Source organism: Molossus molossus, unplaced genomic scaffold, assembly GCF_014108415.1.
Source record: "Molossus molossus isolate mMolMol1 unplaced genomic scaffold, mMolMol1.p scaffold_m16_p_10, whole genome shotgun sequence".
Classification (NCBI taxonomy): Eukaryota; Metazoa; Chordata; class Mammalia; order Chiroptera; family Molossidae; genus Molossus; species Molossus molossus.
Window position 1 is genome coordinate 52507378 of NW_023425345.1, and position 14917 is coordinate 52522294.

Sequence of the window (14917 nt, forward strand, 5' to 3'; positions counted from 1 at the left end):
AGGTGCTGTGCTACATGTGTTAAGCCCACAATCTCATTTACTTATCTCAATAACACTGTATATACATTTTACAGAGAAGTAAATTGAGGCCAAGAGAGGCTAAGTGATTTGCACAAATCTTACTGCTAGTAAATGGCAGAGTTGAGATATAGGCTTAGGTATCCTTGAGTTTAGCTATTATAATACACAGTCGTTGCAGTTAAGATATGAAAGAATGATTATAAAGTTTTTAGAAGGATAGGAAATGTGTTGAATGGCAAATTGAAATCCCAAGAACTTTGACAAATAGGCTATGTTGAAGCAGCTTTTGCCCTGAGGGCATTTTGCTGAACTAGGCAATCTTGAGTTGAAATCTGATGACTATGTGAAGAACTATGTGTGAAGTCCAAGTTTAGGATTTAATTAAAAGGGGGGAAGGCTAATGCAGGGATTCTGTGACCCCAAAGGACTACAACTTCAAGGTAACTGTGAATTAGAAGTTAAACCTGTCTCTACCCACTCTCTCATTCCCAGGATCTTACAAGAAAAATTTCTCCACAACTTAGCAAAGCAAGAGAAAAGGAAAAGTTCTTTAGAAATTTTTGCCATATGTGGGATTTTGAATTGAGTCTTCATTGCTTGGAGAATAAAAACAACAAAATATCCTTCAGCCATAAATAGTTTACCATGCAAATACTAGTCAAAAGAAAATAGTTGCAATTCTACTGCTATCAGACAAAATCGACTTTAGTGTATGAAATAATTGCTAGAGATAGAGCCAGTCACTTCACAGAGGTAAAAATTCAATTCTCAAGAAAGATAGAGAAATTATATATGAATATCTAATAGCATAGTCTGAAAATATACAAAAAAATTGTTTAGAACTACCACAATAAATAATTCAGTCACGGTGGTATATTTTAGCAGACATCTCTAATTAGTTGATAGAACAGACCAAAAAATAAGTGATATAGACAATACTATGAGCATTCCTCACCTATTACACTCCCAATCTCAATAATTTACAGTGATACCTCGGTTCTCGAACGCCTCGGATTTCGACCAAATCGGTATTCGACCAGGAGATTCGAGAAACTTTTGTCTTGGAATCCGAACAAATATTTGGAACTCGAACTTCCGAGATGAGCCGAGTTGAGCCGAATGGTGTTCATTCGGCCCAGCGCGCCTTGCTTGCGTCATCAGTGTGAGTGCAGAGAGAGAGTCACGCTTTGTGGAGAGAGTCACGCTTTACACTGAATTTAACCCTTAGACATACTGTACACTTTTATTTCTTGTTGAGACTTATGTTTTTCTACATATTATATACAAATTAGGCCAGTAAATAGGCATTTTCTGGGGCTTGGAACGAATTAATCCAGTTTCCATTATTTCCTATTGGGTTTCATTGCTTCGGTTCTCGAACAATTTGGTTCTCGACCGTCCTCCTGGAACGAATTATGTTCGAGAACCGAGGTATCACTGTATATACTTTTGAAGAATATCTGAAAACAATTTATTTATTTATTTTTATCCTCACCAGAGGACATTTTTTTCCATTTTTTGTTCAGATATAGAGTGGGAGGGAGAAAGAGGAAGAGAGAGAGAGAGAAACATTGACGTGAAAGGGACACATCAGGTAGCTGCCACCTGCATGACCAACCAGGGCTGGAGACAAACTGCAACTGAGGTACATGCCCTTAGCGGGAACTGAACCCGGGTCTCTCTGAACCGCAGGCCAACGCTCTAACCACTGAACCAAACTGGCCAAGGCTGGAAAACAATTTTTAAAATTGACTGTGTTCCATAAAAAAGTTTCAAAAAACTTAAAAGCACTAAAATGATGCACAACATATTCTCTTACCAAAGTGCATTTAACTATAGAAAGCAAAAAAAAGCTAACGATAAAATCTTCATATAATAGGAAATTATAAAGCACAGTTTTATAATCTATAAGCAGTTCATGGTTCAAAGAAAAAGTCATAAATGGAAATTATGATTAGAAATTAGAGAAAATAAAAGGACATTTTAAATTCACTAATAATGATAATATTAAATAAAATATCTAAATGAATATAGCTGACTCAATAATTATAAATTTGTAGTATTATATGTTCATTTTAGAAAATAAGGCTGAAAATTAATGTTAATCATGTGTTTGTAAAAAGTTAGAAAAGTACAGCAAAATAGACTCAAATATATAAGAAAGAATTTAATATATAAGAGCACAGATTAATGATCTAGAAAACAAATATATAAGGAAAAGTATCAACAAAGACAAAAGTTGGTTGTTTTGGAAAGATCAATAAAATTGACTGACCTCTGGCAAGCTTAATCACAAATAAAAAGAGAAAAAAATAAATAATCCAAATAAAGATTACAAAAGGAAACATAAGTATAAATAATGCAGACAGTAAATAGATAGATGGTATTATGATTAATTTATGTCAATAAAACTTGAAAGTATGAAACAAATGTTCAGATTCCTAGAAACAAAACAAATAAACAAACAAAAAAACCCCTCACACCCAGATGGCTTCACTAGTGACTTTTACCAAATAATCAATAAGAAGTAATTCCTGTCTTGTGCAAACTTTTCCAGAGGATAGATTGGGAGGAAATATGCTCATTCACTTGATAAGCTCATGAAATTTTATAACCGAAACACCAGTTTTTCATGAGATATTGAAAGCTCTCTCTGGAGCTCTGGAACCTGGGTGTCCAATAATACTAATTCATTCACATTTTACACATACATAAATGAGGCAAATAAATTAAAATATTTAGCAGTTTCTGGATGCAAAATTAATACCCAACAATTAATTAATAAACAATAGTACATCAGCTAAAAACAAAAAATGGGAATTCCTCGAAGATGGTGGCGGGCAGGACTGAAGGGAGGGTGAGTGTGTGAGAGAGTGTAAATTGATGTGAAGGTGGATGACCAAACCTGAGCAGTGCAGAGCCCCTGAGCAGAAAGTTCCTGTGCCGTGGATTGGAGCAGCCCGCTGCCACAGTAAGCTGCTTTGCTTTCCAGGGTGCTTCTCCCTGTGCCACCGGGAGGTCCCACCATTTTGGAAGTTCCTGGGAATTCCCTGGGAGGAAGCAGGGGGAGCAGCTAGGGCCCAGCAACCTGAGCCCATCAGCGCATCTGGCATCATCGGACCAGTGGACACTCTGTGTCAACACAGACCAGTGCACAGTAGTGGGGACCAAGCCTGCTCCACAGTGCAGAGAGCCTTGACAGAGTGCTAAAATAGCCACAGCTACTCACCTGGGGGCTACGGCAGAGGGAGGGCAGACTGGGCTGAAACTCTGTGAGGACACCCGGGGTTTGGAGGGCACTCAAAGTTTTTGCTGAGTTGCAGCCACAAAGGACAGTGGTCTGTGTGCTCCTTCCCAGAGCTGTGGGGAAAAGCAGAAGCTCCCCCTGTTTCCCCCTGATATTCAGCTTTTCCAAGGTGAGGCAAAGAAATGCAAATTGAGGCTCATTAACAACCAGCATCTATCCCACCCTCTGGAAATCCTCTTATGCAGAACACCAGTGCTACATTACAAGGCACTGAGTAACTGAGACTACTAGCCTCTAGGAAAAAGCTAGAGGATAACTGAACCTTTCCTGGGCTTGCAAATCTACCCAGGAAAATAAGACTTGACAGTGGTGTTTAACGTGGACCCACCCAGGCTCATCCAAACCCAGCAGAGGGAGCCACAAACAGCAAAACAGCAACACCCACAGGGAAAATTTAGCAGGTTCCAAAACCCACTTAGATATCCAAAATAGTGAAACAAAGAAACAAATCCCAAATGAAAGAACAAGAGAACTCTATCGAAGGTGAGATCAATGAAATGCAGCTAAGCAAATTATCAGAGGTAGAGTTCAGAGCCATGATCTTGAAGAAGCTCAGTAGCATGAGTAAGGACATCAACACCATGAGTAAAGACATAGAAACATTGAAAACCAACCAAGTGGAAATGAAGGATGGCATAGCAGATATTAAAAACACATTAGAAGGACTAACCAGCAGAGTAGAGGAAGCTGAGGACCGGAACAGTGAATTAGAAGACAGGGTAGAAAAAATCAACCAATCAGAAAACCAGAAGGAAAAAACAATTAAAAAACAGGAAGACAGCTTAAGAGAACTATGGGACAACTGGAAACATAGTAACATTCGCATCATAGGAGTACCCAAAGAGGAAGAAAATGGAAGGGGTAGAGAATATATTTGAAGAAATAGTGACAGAAAACTTCCCTAATTTGGTGAAGGAAGAAGGCATTCAAGTTCAAGAAGCACAGAGAGCCCCAAATAAGAAGAACCTAAACAGGCCTACACCAAGACATATAGTAATTAAAATGCCAAAAATTAAAGACAAAGAAAGAATCCTAAAGGCAGAAAGGGATAAGCAACAGGTTACCTAGAAAGGAACCCCCATAAGGCTCTCAGCTGACTTCTCAACAGAAACACTAAAGGCCAGAAGGGAGTGGCATGAAGTAATCAAGGTCATGACAAACAAGGATCTGAATCCAAGACTACTCTATCCAGCAAGGCTATCATTCAAAATAGAAGGTCAAATAAAGAGGTTTCCAGACTAAAAAAGGCCAAGGGAATATATTAACACCAAACCAGCCCTGCAAGATATGCTAAAAGGACTGCTATAATTAGTAGAAGAAATAAAAAGAAAAATATAACAGAGAATTACACCTTAAACTGCAGAATTCACATTCTTCTCAAGTTCACATGGAACATTCTCAAAGATAGACCACATGTTAGGGCACAAACTAAGTCTCTACAAGTTCAAAAAGATTGAAATCATATCAAGTATCTTCTCAGATCGCAATGGCATGAAATTAGAAATCAATTGCAACAAGAACATGTAAAGACATTGGAACACATGGAGGCTAAATAGCAAGTTATTAAACAACGAATGGGTTACCGAGGAGATCAAGAAAGAAATTAAAAACTTCCTTGAATCCAATGAAAATGAACATACAACACAAAATCTATGGGATGCAGAGAAAGCAGTTCTGAGAGGGAAGTTCATAGCACTACAGGCTTACCTCAAAAAACAAGAAAAATCTCTAATAGAATATCTAACCTCACAACTTACAGAACTAGAAAGCAATAAAAAAGAAAACCCCAGAGCAAGTAGAAGAAAGTAAATAGTAAAGATCAGAGCAGAAATAAATGACACGGAGACCAAAAAAACATTTCAAAGGATCAATGAAACACAGAGCTGGTTTTTTGAAAAGATAAACAAGATTGATGGACCCTTAGCTACACTCACCAAGAAACAAAGAGAGAGAACCCAAATACACAAAATCAGAAATGAAAGAGGAGAAGTAAGAACTGACACCACAGAAATACAAAGGATTGTTAATAAATATTATGAACAGTTATACGGCCACAAATTTGACAATCTAAGAGAAAGAAACAAATTTCTAGAAACACATAGCCTCCCAAAACTGGACAGGGAAGAGATAGAAAACTTGAATAGACCAATAACAAAAAAAGAAATTGAATATGTAATCAAGACTCTCCCAAAAAACAAAAGCCCAGGCCCGGACAGCTTCATGGGGAAATTTTATTGAACACTCAAAGAAGAACTAATACCCATTCTCCTCAAACTATTTCAAAAAATTCAAGAAGAAGGAAGACTTCCAAATTCGTTTTATGAGGCCAGCGTAATTCTAATTTCTAAACCAGAGAAAGACACTACAAAGAAAGAAAACTACAGGCCAATATCCCTGATGAACATAGATGCCAAAATCTTGAACAAAATACTAGCAAATTGGATCCAGCAAAACATCAAAAAAAATATTTACCATGACCAAGTGGGATTCATCCTAGGGATGCAAGTCTCGTACAATACTCGCAAATCAATAAATGTGATACACCACATAAACAAAATGAAAGATAAAAATCATATGATCATATCAATAGACGCTTAAAAAGCATTCGACAAAATTCAGCACCCATTTCTGATAAAAATGCTCAGCAGTCTGGGAATAGAGAGATCGTATCTCGACATAATTAAGGCCATATATGAAAGACATATAGCCAACTCATACTTAATGGGCAAAAACTAAAAGCAATTCCCTTAAGAACAGGAACAAGACAGGGATGCCCACTTTTGCCACTCTTATTTAACATAGTACTGGAAGTCTTAGCCACAGCAATCAGACTGGAAGAAAAAATGAAAGGGATCCAAATTGGAAAGGAAGAAGTGAAACTGTCTTTATTCGCAGATGACATGATACAATACATAGAAAACCCCAAAGACTTCATCAAAAATTTACTAGACTTAATAAATGAATTTGGCAAAGAAGCAGGATACAAAATTAACATCAAGAAATCGATGGCATTCTTATACACCAATGAAGAACTCATAGAAAGAGAAATGAAAAAGATAATCCCATTTACTATTGTGGCAAAAAAATTAAGATACCTAGGAATAAACTTAACCGAAGAAGTAAAGGACCTATTTGCAGAAAACTACAGGACATTGGAAAATAAAATAGAGGAAGATATAAAAAAGTGGAAGCACATACCTTGTTAATGGATTGGAAGAATTAACATCATTAAAATGTCCATACTACCCAAAGCAATCTATAGATTCAATGCAATCCCCATCAAAATACCAACGACATACTTCACAGAACTAGAACAAATACTTCAAAAGTTCATATGGAACCAAAAAAGACCTCGAATGGCCACAGCAATCTTGAAAAAGATGAACAAAGTTGGAGGGATCACATTACCAGATTTCATGTTATACTACAAAGCTACTCTAATCAAAACAGCTTGGTACTGGCACAAGAACAGGTATATAGATCAATGGAACAGAATAGAGAACCCAGAAATGGACCCAGGGCAATATGCTCAATTAATATTTGACAAAGGTGGCAAGAGCATACAGTGGAGTAAAGACAGCCTCTTTTATAAGTGGTGTTGGGAAAATTGAACAGCTACATGCCAAAAAATGAAACTACACCATACACAAGAATAAACTCAAAATGGATAAAAGACTTAAATGTGACCCATGAATCCATAAAAATTCTAGATGAAAATGTAGGCAACAAAATTTCGGACATCATACGGAGCAGAATTTTCACTGATACATCACCTAAGGCAACAGAAACAAAGGAGAAAATGAACACATGGGACTACATCAAACTCAAAAGTTTCTGCATAGCAAAAGATACAATCATCAAAATGGAAAGGCAACCCACTGTATGATTACCAATGATACATAATTACCAATGATACATCAGATAAGGGGTTAATTTCCAATATATATAGAGTGCTCATACAACTCAACAAAAGGAAGACAAAGAACCCAGTTAAAAAATGGGCAGAGGAGCTGAATAGACACCTCTCCAAACAGGACATACAAATGACCAAGAGACATATGAAGAAATGCTCATCATCACTAATCATCAGAGAGATGCAAGTTAAAACAACAATGAGGTATCACCTCACACCTGTCAGAATGGCCACCATCAACAAATCATCAGACAATAAGTGTTGGTGAGGGTGTGGAGAAAAGGGGACTCTAGTGCACTGCTGGTGGGAATGCAGACGGGTGCAGCCACTATGGAAAACAATATGGTGTTACCTCAAAAAGTTAAAAATAGACCTGCCATTTGACCCAGTGATTTCACTTCTAGGAATATACCCTAAGAAGCCTGAAACACCAATCAGGAAGAATATATGTACCCCCGTGTTTGTAGCAGCACTATTTACAATAGCTAAGATCTGGAAACAGCCCAAATGTCCATCAGTAGATGAATGGATAAAAAAGCAGTGGTACATATACACAATGGAGTACTATGCAGCTGTAAGAAAGAAAGATCTCTTATCCTTTGAGACGACATGGAGGGACCTGGAAAGTATTGTCCTAAGTGAAACAAGCCATTCAGAAAAAGACAAGTATTATATGATCTCACTTATTTATGGAATATAATGAACATAACAGTCTGAGGAATGGGGTAGTCCCAGAGACGTTGAAGTGGGGTATAGACTTACAATCCCCAGAAGAGGGTGGGGTGGGGGAGAGATAAAGCATAGGACTTATATGCATGTATGCATGAACAATGGACATGGACAACAAAGCTGGGAACAGTGTGGGGAGGGGAGAGAAGGGGGCAATGGGGGGGAGAAACATCTGTAACAAAAATAAATACATGAATAATAAAAAAAAAAGTTGTGGTATATATACACAATGGAGTACTATGCAGCTGTAAGAAAGAAAGATGCCTTATCCTTTGAGATGACATGGAGGGACCTGGAAAGTATTATCCTAAGCAAAACAAGCCAAGCAGAAAAAGACAAGTATCATATGATCTCACTTATTTGTGGAATATAATGAATATAACAGTCTGAGGAATGGGATTGTCCCAGAGATGTGGAAGTGGGGTACAGACTGACAATCCCCAGGAGAGGGGGTGGTGAGGGAGAGATAAAGCACAGAACTTATATGCATGTACACATTACCAATGGACAGGGACAACAAAGATGGGGACAGGGCTGGGAGGGAGGGGGAGGGGGGAATCATTGGGGGAAAAAGCAGAAACATCTGTAACAAAAATAAATTAATAAAAATAAATAAATAAATATAGAATGTAGTTTTAGAATATAATATTCACAAAAACAAAAAAATATCGAGTACTTAGGAACAAGTTTAACAAAAAAGTGCAAGATCTCTGGTTAAAATTATGACATTTTTTGAAAGTCATCAAATATGTAAATAAACAGATATATTATGATCACAGAATTAAAAACTTAATAATATAGTCCAGTCAGTGTGGCTCAGTGGTTGAGCATTGACCCATGCACCAAGAGGTCGCCAGTTAGATTCCCAGTCAGGACACATGCCCAGGTTGTGGGCCTGATCCCCAGTGGGGGGCATGCAGGAAGCGGCCAATCAATGTTCTCTCTCATCTATGTTTCTCTCTCTCTCCCCCAAATTAATAAATAAAAAAATTTTTTTAAAAAAGAATTTGTTAAAAAAAACAAAAAACGCAATGATATCAAAATGTCAGTTCTCCCCAAATTGATTTGTAGATTTGATGTTATTCTCACTAAGATCACTTTAGATTTGTGGTTACTGCTGTTGTTGAATTTGAGGAGTTGATTCTAAAAGTTTTATGGCAATGCAAAGGACCAAGACTTTCTTAAAGGAAAATAACAGGCTTATTGGTGACCTACGAGATATTAAAACTCCTTATAAAGCTATAATGTAAAGTATTGTATTGAAGCTGGTTTAGATAAATAGACCAGAGGACCAGAGCAGAGTCCAAAACCAGATTCAGGCATATATAACTGAGGTGATCCTGCAGCTAGGTAACAAAATGATAGACTTTTAGTTTATGGTTGTGGGAAAACTTAATATTTCTCGAGAAATGAACAGAAATTGTAACTGGTTTCTCATACCATGCAAAAGTCAAATGCAGTTGATTTAAAGATTTAAAAATATCCATTAGAAGAATGTATTTGTGTACTTGATATATAGAAATATTTCTTCATTAAGAAATGAAAACCTCCAACCATAAAGGGACAGACTGATCAGTTCTATTGCAATGAAATTAAAAATTTCTTTACATCAAAAGAATAAAAACACTCATATCTAAGCAATAAAATTATAATATGCATAATATGTAGATTCCTATAAATTAATGAGAAAAACCAGATTTATCAATAGAAAAATGAATAAAGGGCTTGTGTAGAAACTTCACACAATAGGAAATTTAAATGGTCAATGGACAAATATAAAACTGATCTATTTCACTTATTACTAAAGAAATATAAATTACAGTCATAGGTAGATATCATTACTTCTCAAAGGAGAATATGAAATTTAAAAAAAATATTGTGTTAAGAATGAGAAGTACAGTGTTTTTTTTGTTAAATATTTTGGAAAACAGTATAACATTATCCAGTAAAGTTGAAAATATGCAAAATAGTTATTCCTAATATATTCTCTAGAGAATTTCCTGCATGTGTGTACCAGGAGATAATCATAAAAATTTTACACTGTCAGGTTTTAAAAATAACTCCAAACTGAGAGCAACACTATGTTCATCAACAAGCAAATGGATATAAAAAATTGTGGTAGTTGAAATTCATTGTAGTTAAATTTAATAATGAATTAATTAATCCAACAAGTATAATGACAATGTAATAATATGTACAATACTAAAATTCAAGAACAAGAAAAACTACATTGTTAAAAACAAAGAATGATTTTTATAAAAAGAAGAATATTGGGTATTTTCAGACAGAAAGAGAAGGATGTGATGGAGGCAGGCATAGTTCCAGGCTTCCCAGGATGTTGCCAATAACCTATTTCTTCACCTGATTGAATTAGGCATCTGTTTTATAAACATACCTTAAACCATACAAGTATATTTTATACCACTTTAAATAAATAATATATTGCAAATTGCTGTGTTTAGAAAAGAGCAAATTAAATGTGATATCTAACATTTTCATTCATTTAGAACCATTGTTAATTTATTGATGTATATCTTCAGTCTTGTGTCTGTGTACTCATGTGTGTGTGTAAAACTGATTAATTGATATATATAAATATACATATATATATACTCAAATGTTTCTTTTTCTTAATTTTTTATTACTTTATTTTTGTTACAGATGTTTCTCCATTTTCCCCCATTGACACCCCCATCCCAATCCTGTCCCCAACCCCCAGTATTGTTGGCTATGTCCATTGGTTATGCATACATACTTATAAGTTCTTTGGTTTATCTCTTCCCTCCCCACCTTGTCCCCCTCTGCTGAGGTTTGTTAGTCTGTACCTTAGTACTATGTCTCTTCATCTATTTTGTTCATCAGCTTATTTTGTTCATTATATTTCACAAATAAGTGAGATCACATGATATTTGTCTTTTGCTGATGGGCTTATTTTGCTTAGCATAATACCCTCCAGGTTTCTCCATGTTATCTCAAAGGATAAGAGATCTTTCTTTATTACAGCTGTATTTATGTATTATTTAAAATAGCCAAAAAGTAGAGACAACTGAAATAGCAATAAACTGATGAATGGATAAATAAAATGTGCTATATAGTATTTGTTAATTTACATTGCGAATCAACTTTCTTTTATACTGAATTGATATTGACATATAACATTATATGAATTTCAGGTGTACAATATGATTCAATATTTGTATATATTATGAAATGATCACTACGGTAAGTGTACTTACCATGTCATCATACACAGTTATAAAAATCTTTCTTTTTTTCTTGTGATGACTTTTAAGATCCTCTTAGCAACTTTCAAATATGCAGTACAATATTGTTGAATATAGTCTCCATGCTCTACATTACATTCCCATGACTTATTTATTTTATAACTGGAAGTTTGTACCTTTTGACCCTCTTCATCCATTTTGCCCATCCCCCAACCTCTCTCCCTTCTACAACCACCAGTCTCTGTATTTATGTATCTATGCAATACCACTAATCTCTGTATCTATGAGCTTGTTGTTTTGTTTTGTTTGTTTGTTTTGATTTTTAGATTACATATATAAGTGAGATAATATGTTATTTGCTTTTTTCTGTTTGACTTATTTCACTTAGCATAATACCCTCAAGGTCCGTCCATGTCGTAGATGGCAAGACACCATTAATTTATGACTGAATAGTATTCCATTGTATGTGTGTGTGTGTAACTGTGTAACATATTCTTTATCCATTTATCCACTGATGCACACTTAAGTTGTTTCCATATCTTGGCTATTATAAATAATGCCGCAATGAATATGGGGGTACAGATATGTTTTTCAATTAGTGTTTTCATTTTCTTTGGATAAATACTCAGAAGTAAAATTGCTGGGTCTGATGATAAATAGCTCAGTTTTTTTTTTTTTTTTTTAATCCTCATTTGGGGATAATTTTTTATTATCTTCAGATAGAGTGGGAAGGGTCGGGGTGGGGGGGGGAGAGAAAGAGAAACATCGATGTGAGAGAGACAAATCGATAGGTTGCTTCCCACACGACCTAACCAGGGCTGGGGATGAACCGCAACCCAGGTACATGTCCTTGGCCAGAATCAAACCCAAGACTCTTTGGTCCATGGGCTGATGCTCTAACTGCTGAGCCAAACCGTCCAGGGCGGTAGCTCATTTTTTGAGGAAACTTCATACTGATTATCATAGTGGCTGTACCAATTTACATTCTCACCAACAGTGCACAAGTGTTCCCTTTTCTCCAAATTCTCACCAGCACTTGTTCTTGTCTTTGGCAACAGCTATCCTAACAGGTGTTAGGTGATATCTGATTGTGGATTTGATTTGCACTTCCATGATGATTAGTGATGTTGAGCATTTTTGTGTAACTGTTGGCTATCTGTATTTGTCTGTGTATTAATTGGAAAAATGTCTATTTATATCCTTTGCCATTTTTTAAATCAAGTTTTTTTGCTACTGAGTTTTATGAAATCTTTAAATATTTTTTGATATTATGACATATGATTTGCAAATATTTTCTCCCATTTAGTAGGTTGCATTTCAATTTTGTTGATTTTTTTCTTTGCTGTGCAGAAGCTTTTTAGTTTGATGTAGTCCCACTTGTCCATTTTTGCTTTTGTTGCCTTTGCTTTTGGAGTCAGATCCAAAAATTTATTACCAAGACTGAAGTCAAAAAGCTCACCATCTATGTTTACTTTTGGGGTTTTATAATTTTATTTCTTACATTTAAATATTTAATTAATTAATTTTTTTTTTTTTTAAGTCTGGGTTCCACATTTGTCAAATGGCAATGGTGATTTGGAGAACTCATCTGAAACCTGAGAGTGTATCCTCTGAGGACTGTGATACAGCCCTCTACTAGGAGTAATTAAGCTTTGTAAGATAATTAATTTTTGAGTTAATTTTTTTGTATGATGTAAAATAGTAGTCTAGTTTCCTTTTTTTGCATTTTATTTTCTCTTTTTCCCAAAACCATTTATTGAAGAGACTGTTCATTTCCCATTGTATATTTTTGGCTCCTTTGTTGAAAATTAATTGACCATATATTCATGATTTATTTCCAGGTTTTGTATTCTGTTTTATTGTCAATTGTCTTTCTGAAATATGAAGGCAACTCATCAATTTCAGAGGATTGTATCTTATTTCTGGAAAGAGAAAATATAGCAACTGGCTTATGTTCAAGTTAAGAAAGTAAACTTCCCACATGCCCTTTTCACCCATCTATGTTTTCTTGGAAAAAAAAAATCTCAAATTTTAATGAGGAAAATATTTAGCTTTGGAAGAAAAGGAATGCCTCAATATATGCTTCAGTGACCCTTCTGATTTAGAAATTATTCTGGAAAAAGCAGTCTCAACCAAGGAATCTGTATTCTAGTTATATAATCTTCTGTAAGTCACTTGGCTTTTTAAATCTCAATTTCTTTATCAGCAAAATGGGTATAATAATAGTATTAATTTCATCGATGTTTTGAAGTATCAAATTAAAAGAGAAAATCCATGGAAGCCACTTTGCACAGTGCTTAGCATATGGTAAATGCGCTGTAATTATTTATTATAAATACTGGAGAAAACCACTTGACCTCTGTTCTTAGAATGGGTAGCATTTAAGCAAAGTTTCAGGAATGACAATGGAGATTTAGGAAAGACTGAATGTAATCAGAATTTTTATGGGATTCATTTTATTTACTTTGATCTTAGCACCGTTTCCCCCATTCCAGTTGCCTGTCCTGTCCTGGGGCTAGGAGGTATAGAGGATGAATTGGCAAACAGAGATTTCTAGGCATACATAAACATGCCACCTCACAGATGCCCCTCAAAGCCAAGGACACATTTGCTTAATGGACTGTCAGAAGACAATAGGGAATAATGTATTATATGTATTTGTGAGAACATATTACTGTCTTTCTATGAACATATGTAGAACCTCACAGGGCATGTTATAGATTGAAGTCTTGAAATAACTGATGGGATCTGTCACTTCATTCTTGATGCTTAAAATAAATTCAAGATAAATCCAACATAAAATAGTAACAATTTCAGTTTCTGTGCTGACACTAAAAATATAAAAGCATAAATAAGTCATATTTTGGATGATGTTCTACCTTAGATTTTAATTTCAGATTTCTCCAACAGCCTTTTGTGTTGGGCTGACCGGGCAGTCATAATCTGAGTTCTAAATTTATAGCTTGGGTAAAGGTACAACATTTCAAAATCAGACGCTAAATCATTAGTTTTCAATGGTCTTCAACTCAAAACAAACCTGAGTTTTAGATACTAAGGTAATACTTATGTCAGTAAACAGTTGTACTATCTAGTGATATTTTTCCATTTTCTAAAAATTTTTCTTTTTTTTAAAATTTATTTTTGTTACAGATATTTATCTTTTTTTCCCATTGACACCCTCCTCCCTATCCCCCACAATCCGTCCCCAGCTTTGTTGTCCTTGTCCATCGGTTATGCGTACATGCATATGGTTTATCTCTTCCCTCTTTTGGAATTAGAATTATGCTGGCCTTATAAAACAAGTTTGGAAGTCTTCCTTCTTCTTGAATTTTTTGAAATATTTTGAGGAGAATTGGTATTAGTTCTTCTTTGAATGTTCGGTAAAACTCCCCCGTGAAGCCGTCTGGGCCTGGGCTTTTGTTTGCTGGGAGAGTCTTGATTACATCTTCAACTTCCTTGTTACTGGTCTGTTCAAGTTTTCTATTTCTACCCGGTCAAGCTTTGGGAGACTATGTGTTTCTAGAAATTTGTCCATTTCGTTTAGATTGTCAAATTTGTTGCCATATAATTGTTCATAGTATGTGTTAATGATCCTTTGTATTTCTGTGGTGTCAGTTGTTACTTTTCCTCTTTCATTTCTGATTTTGTGTATTTGGGTACTCTCTGTTTCTTGGTGAGTCTAGCTAAGGGTCCATCAATCTTGTTTATCTTTTCAAAGAACCA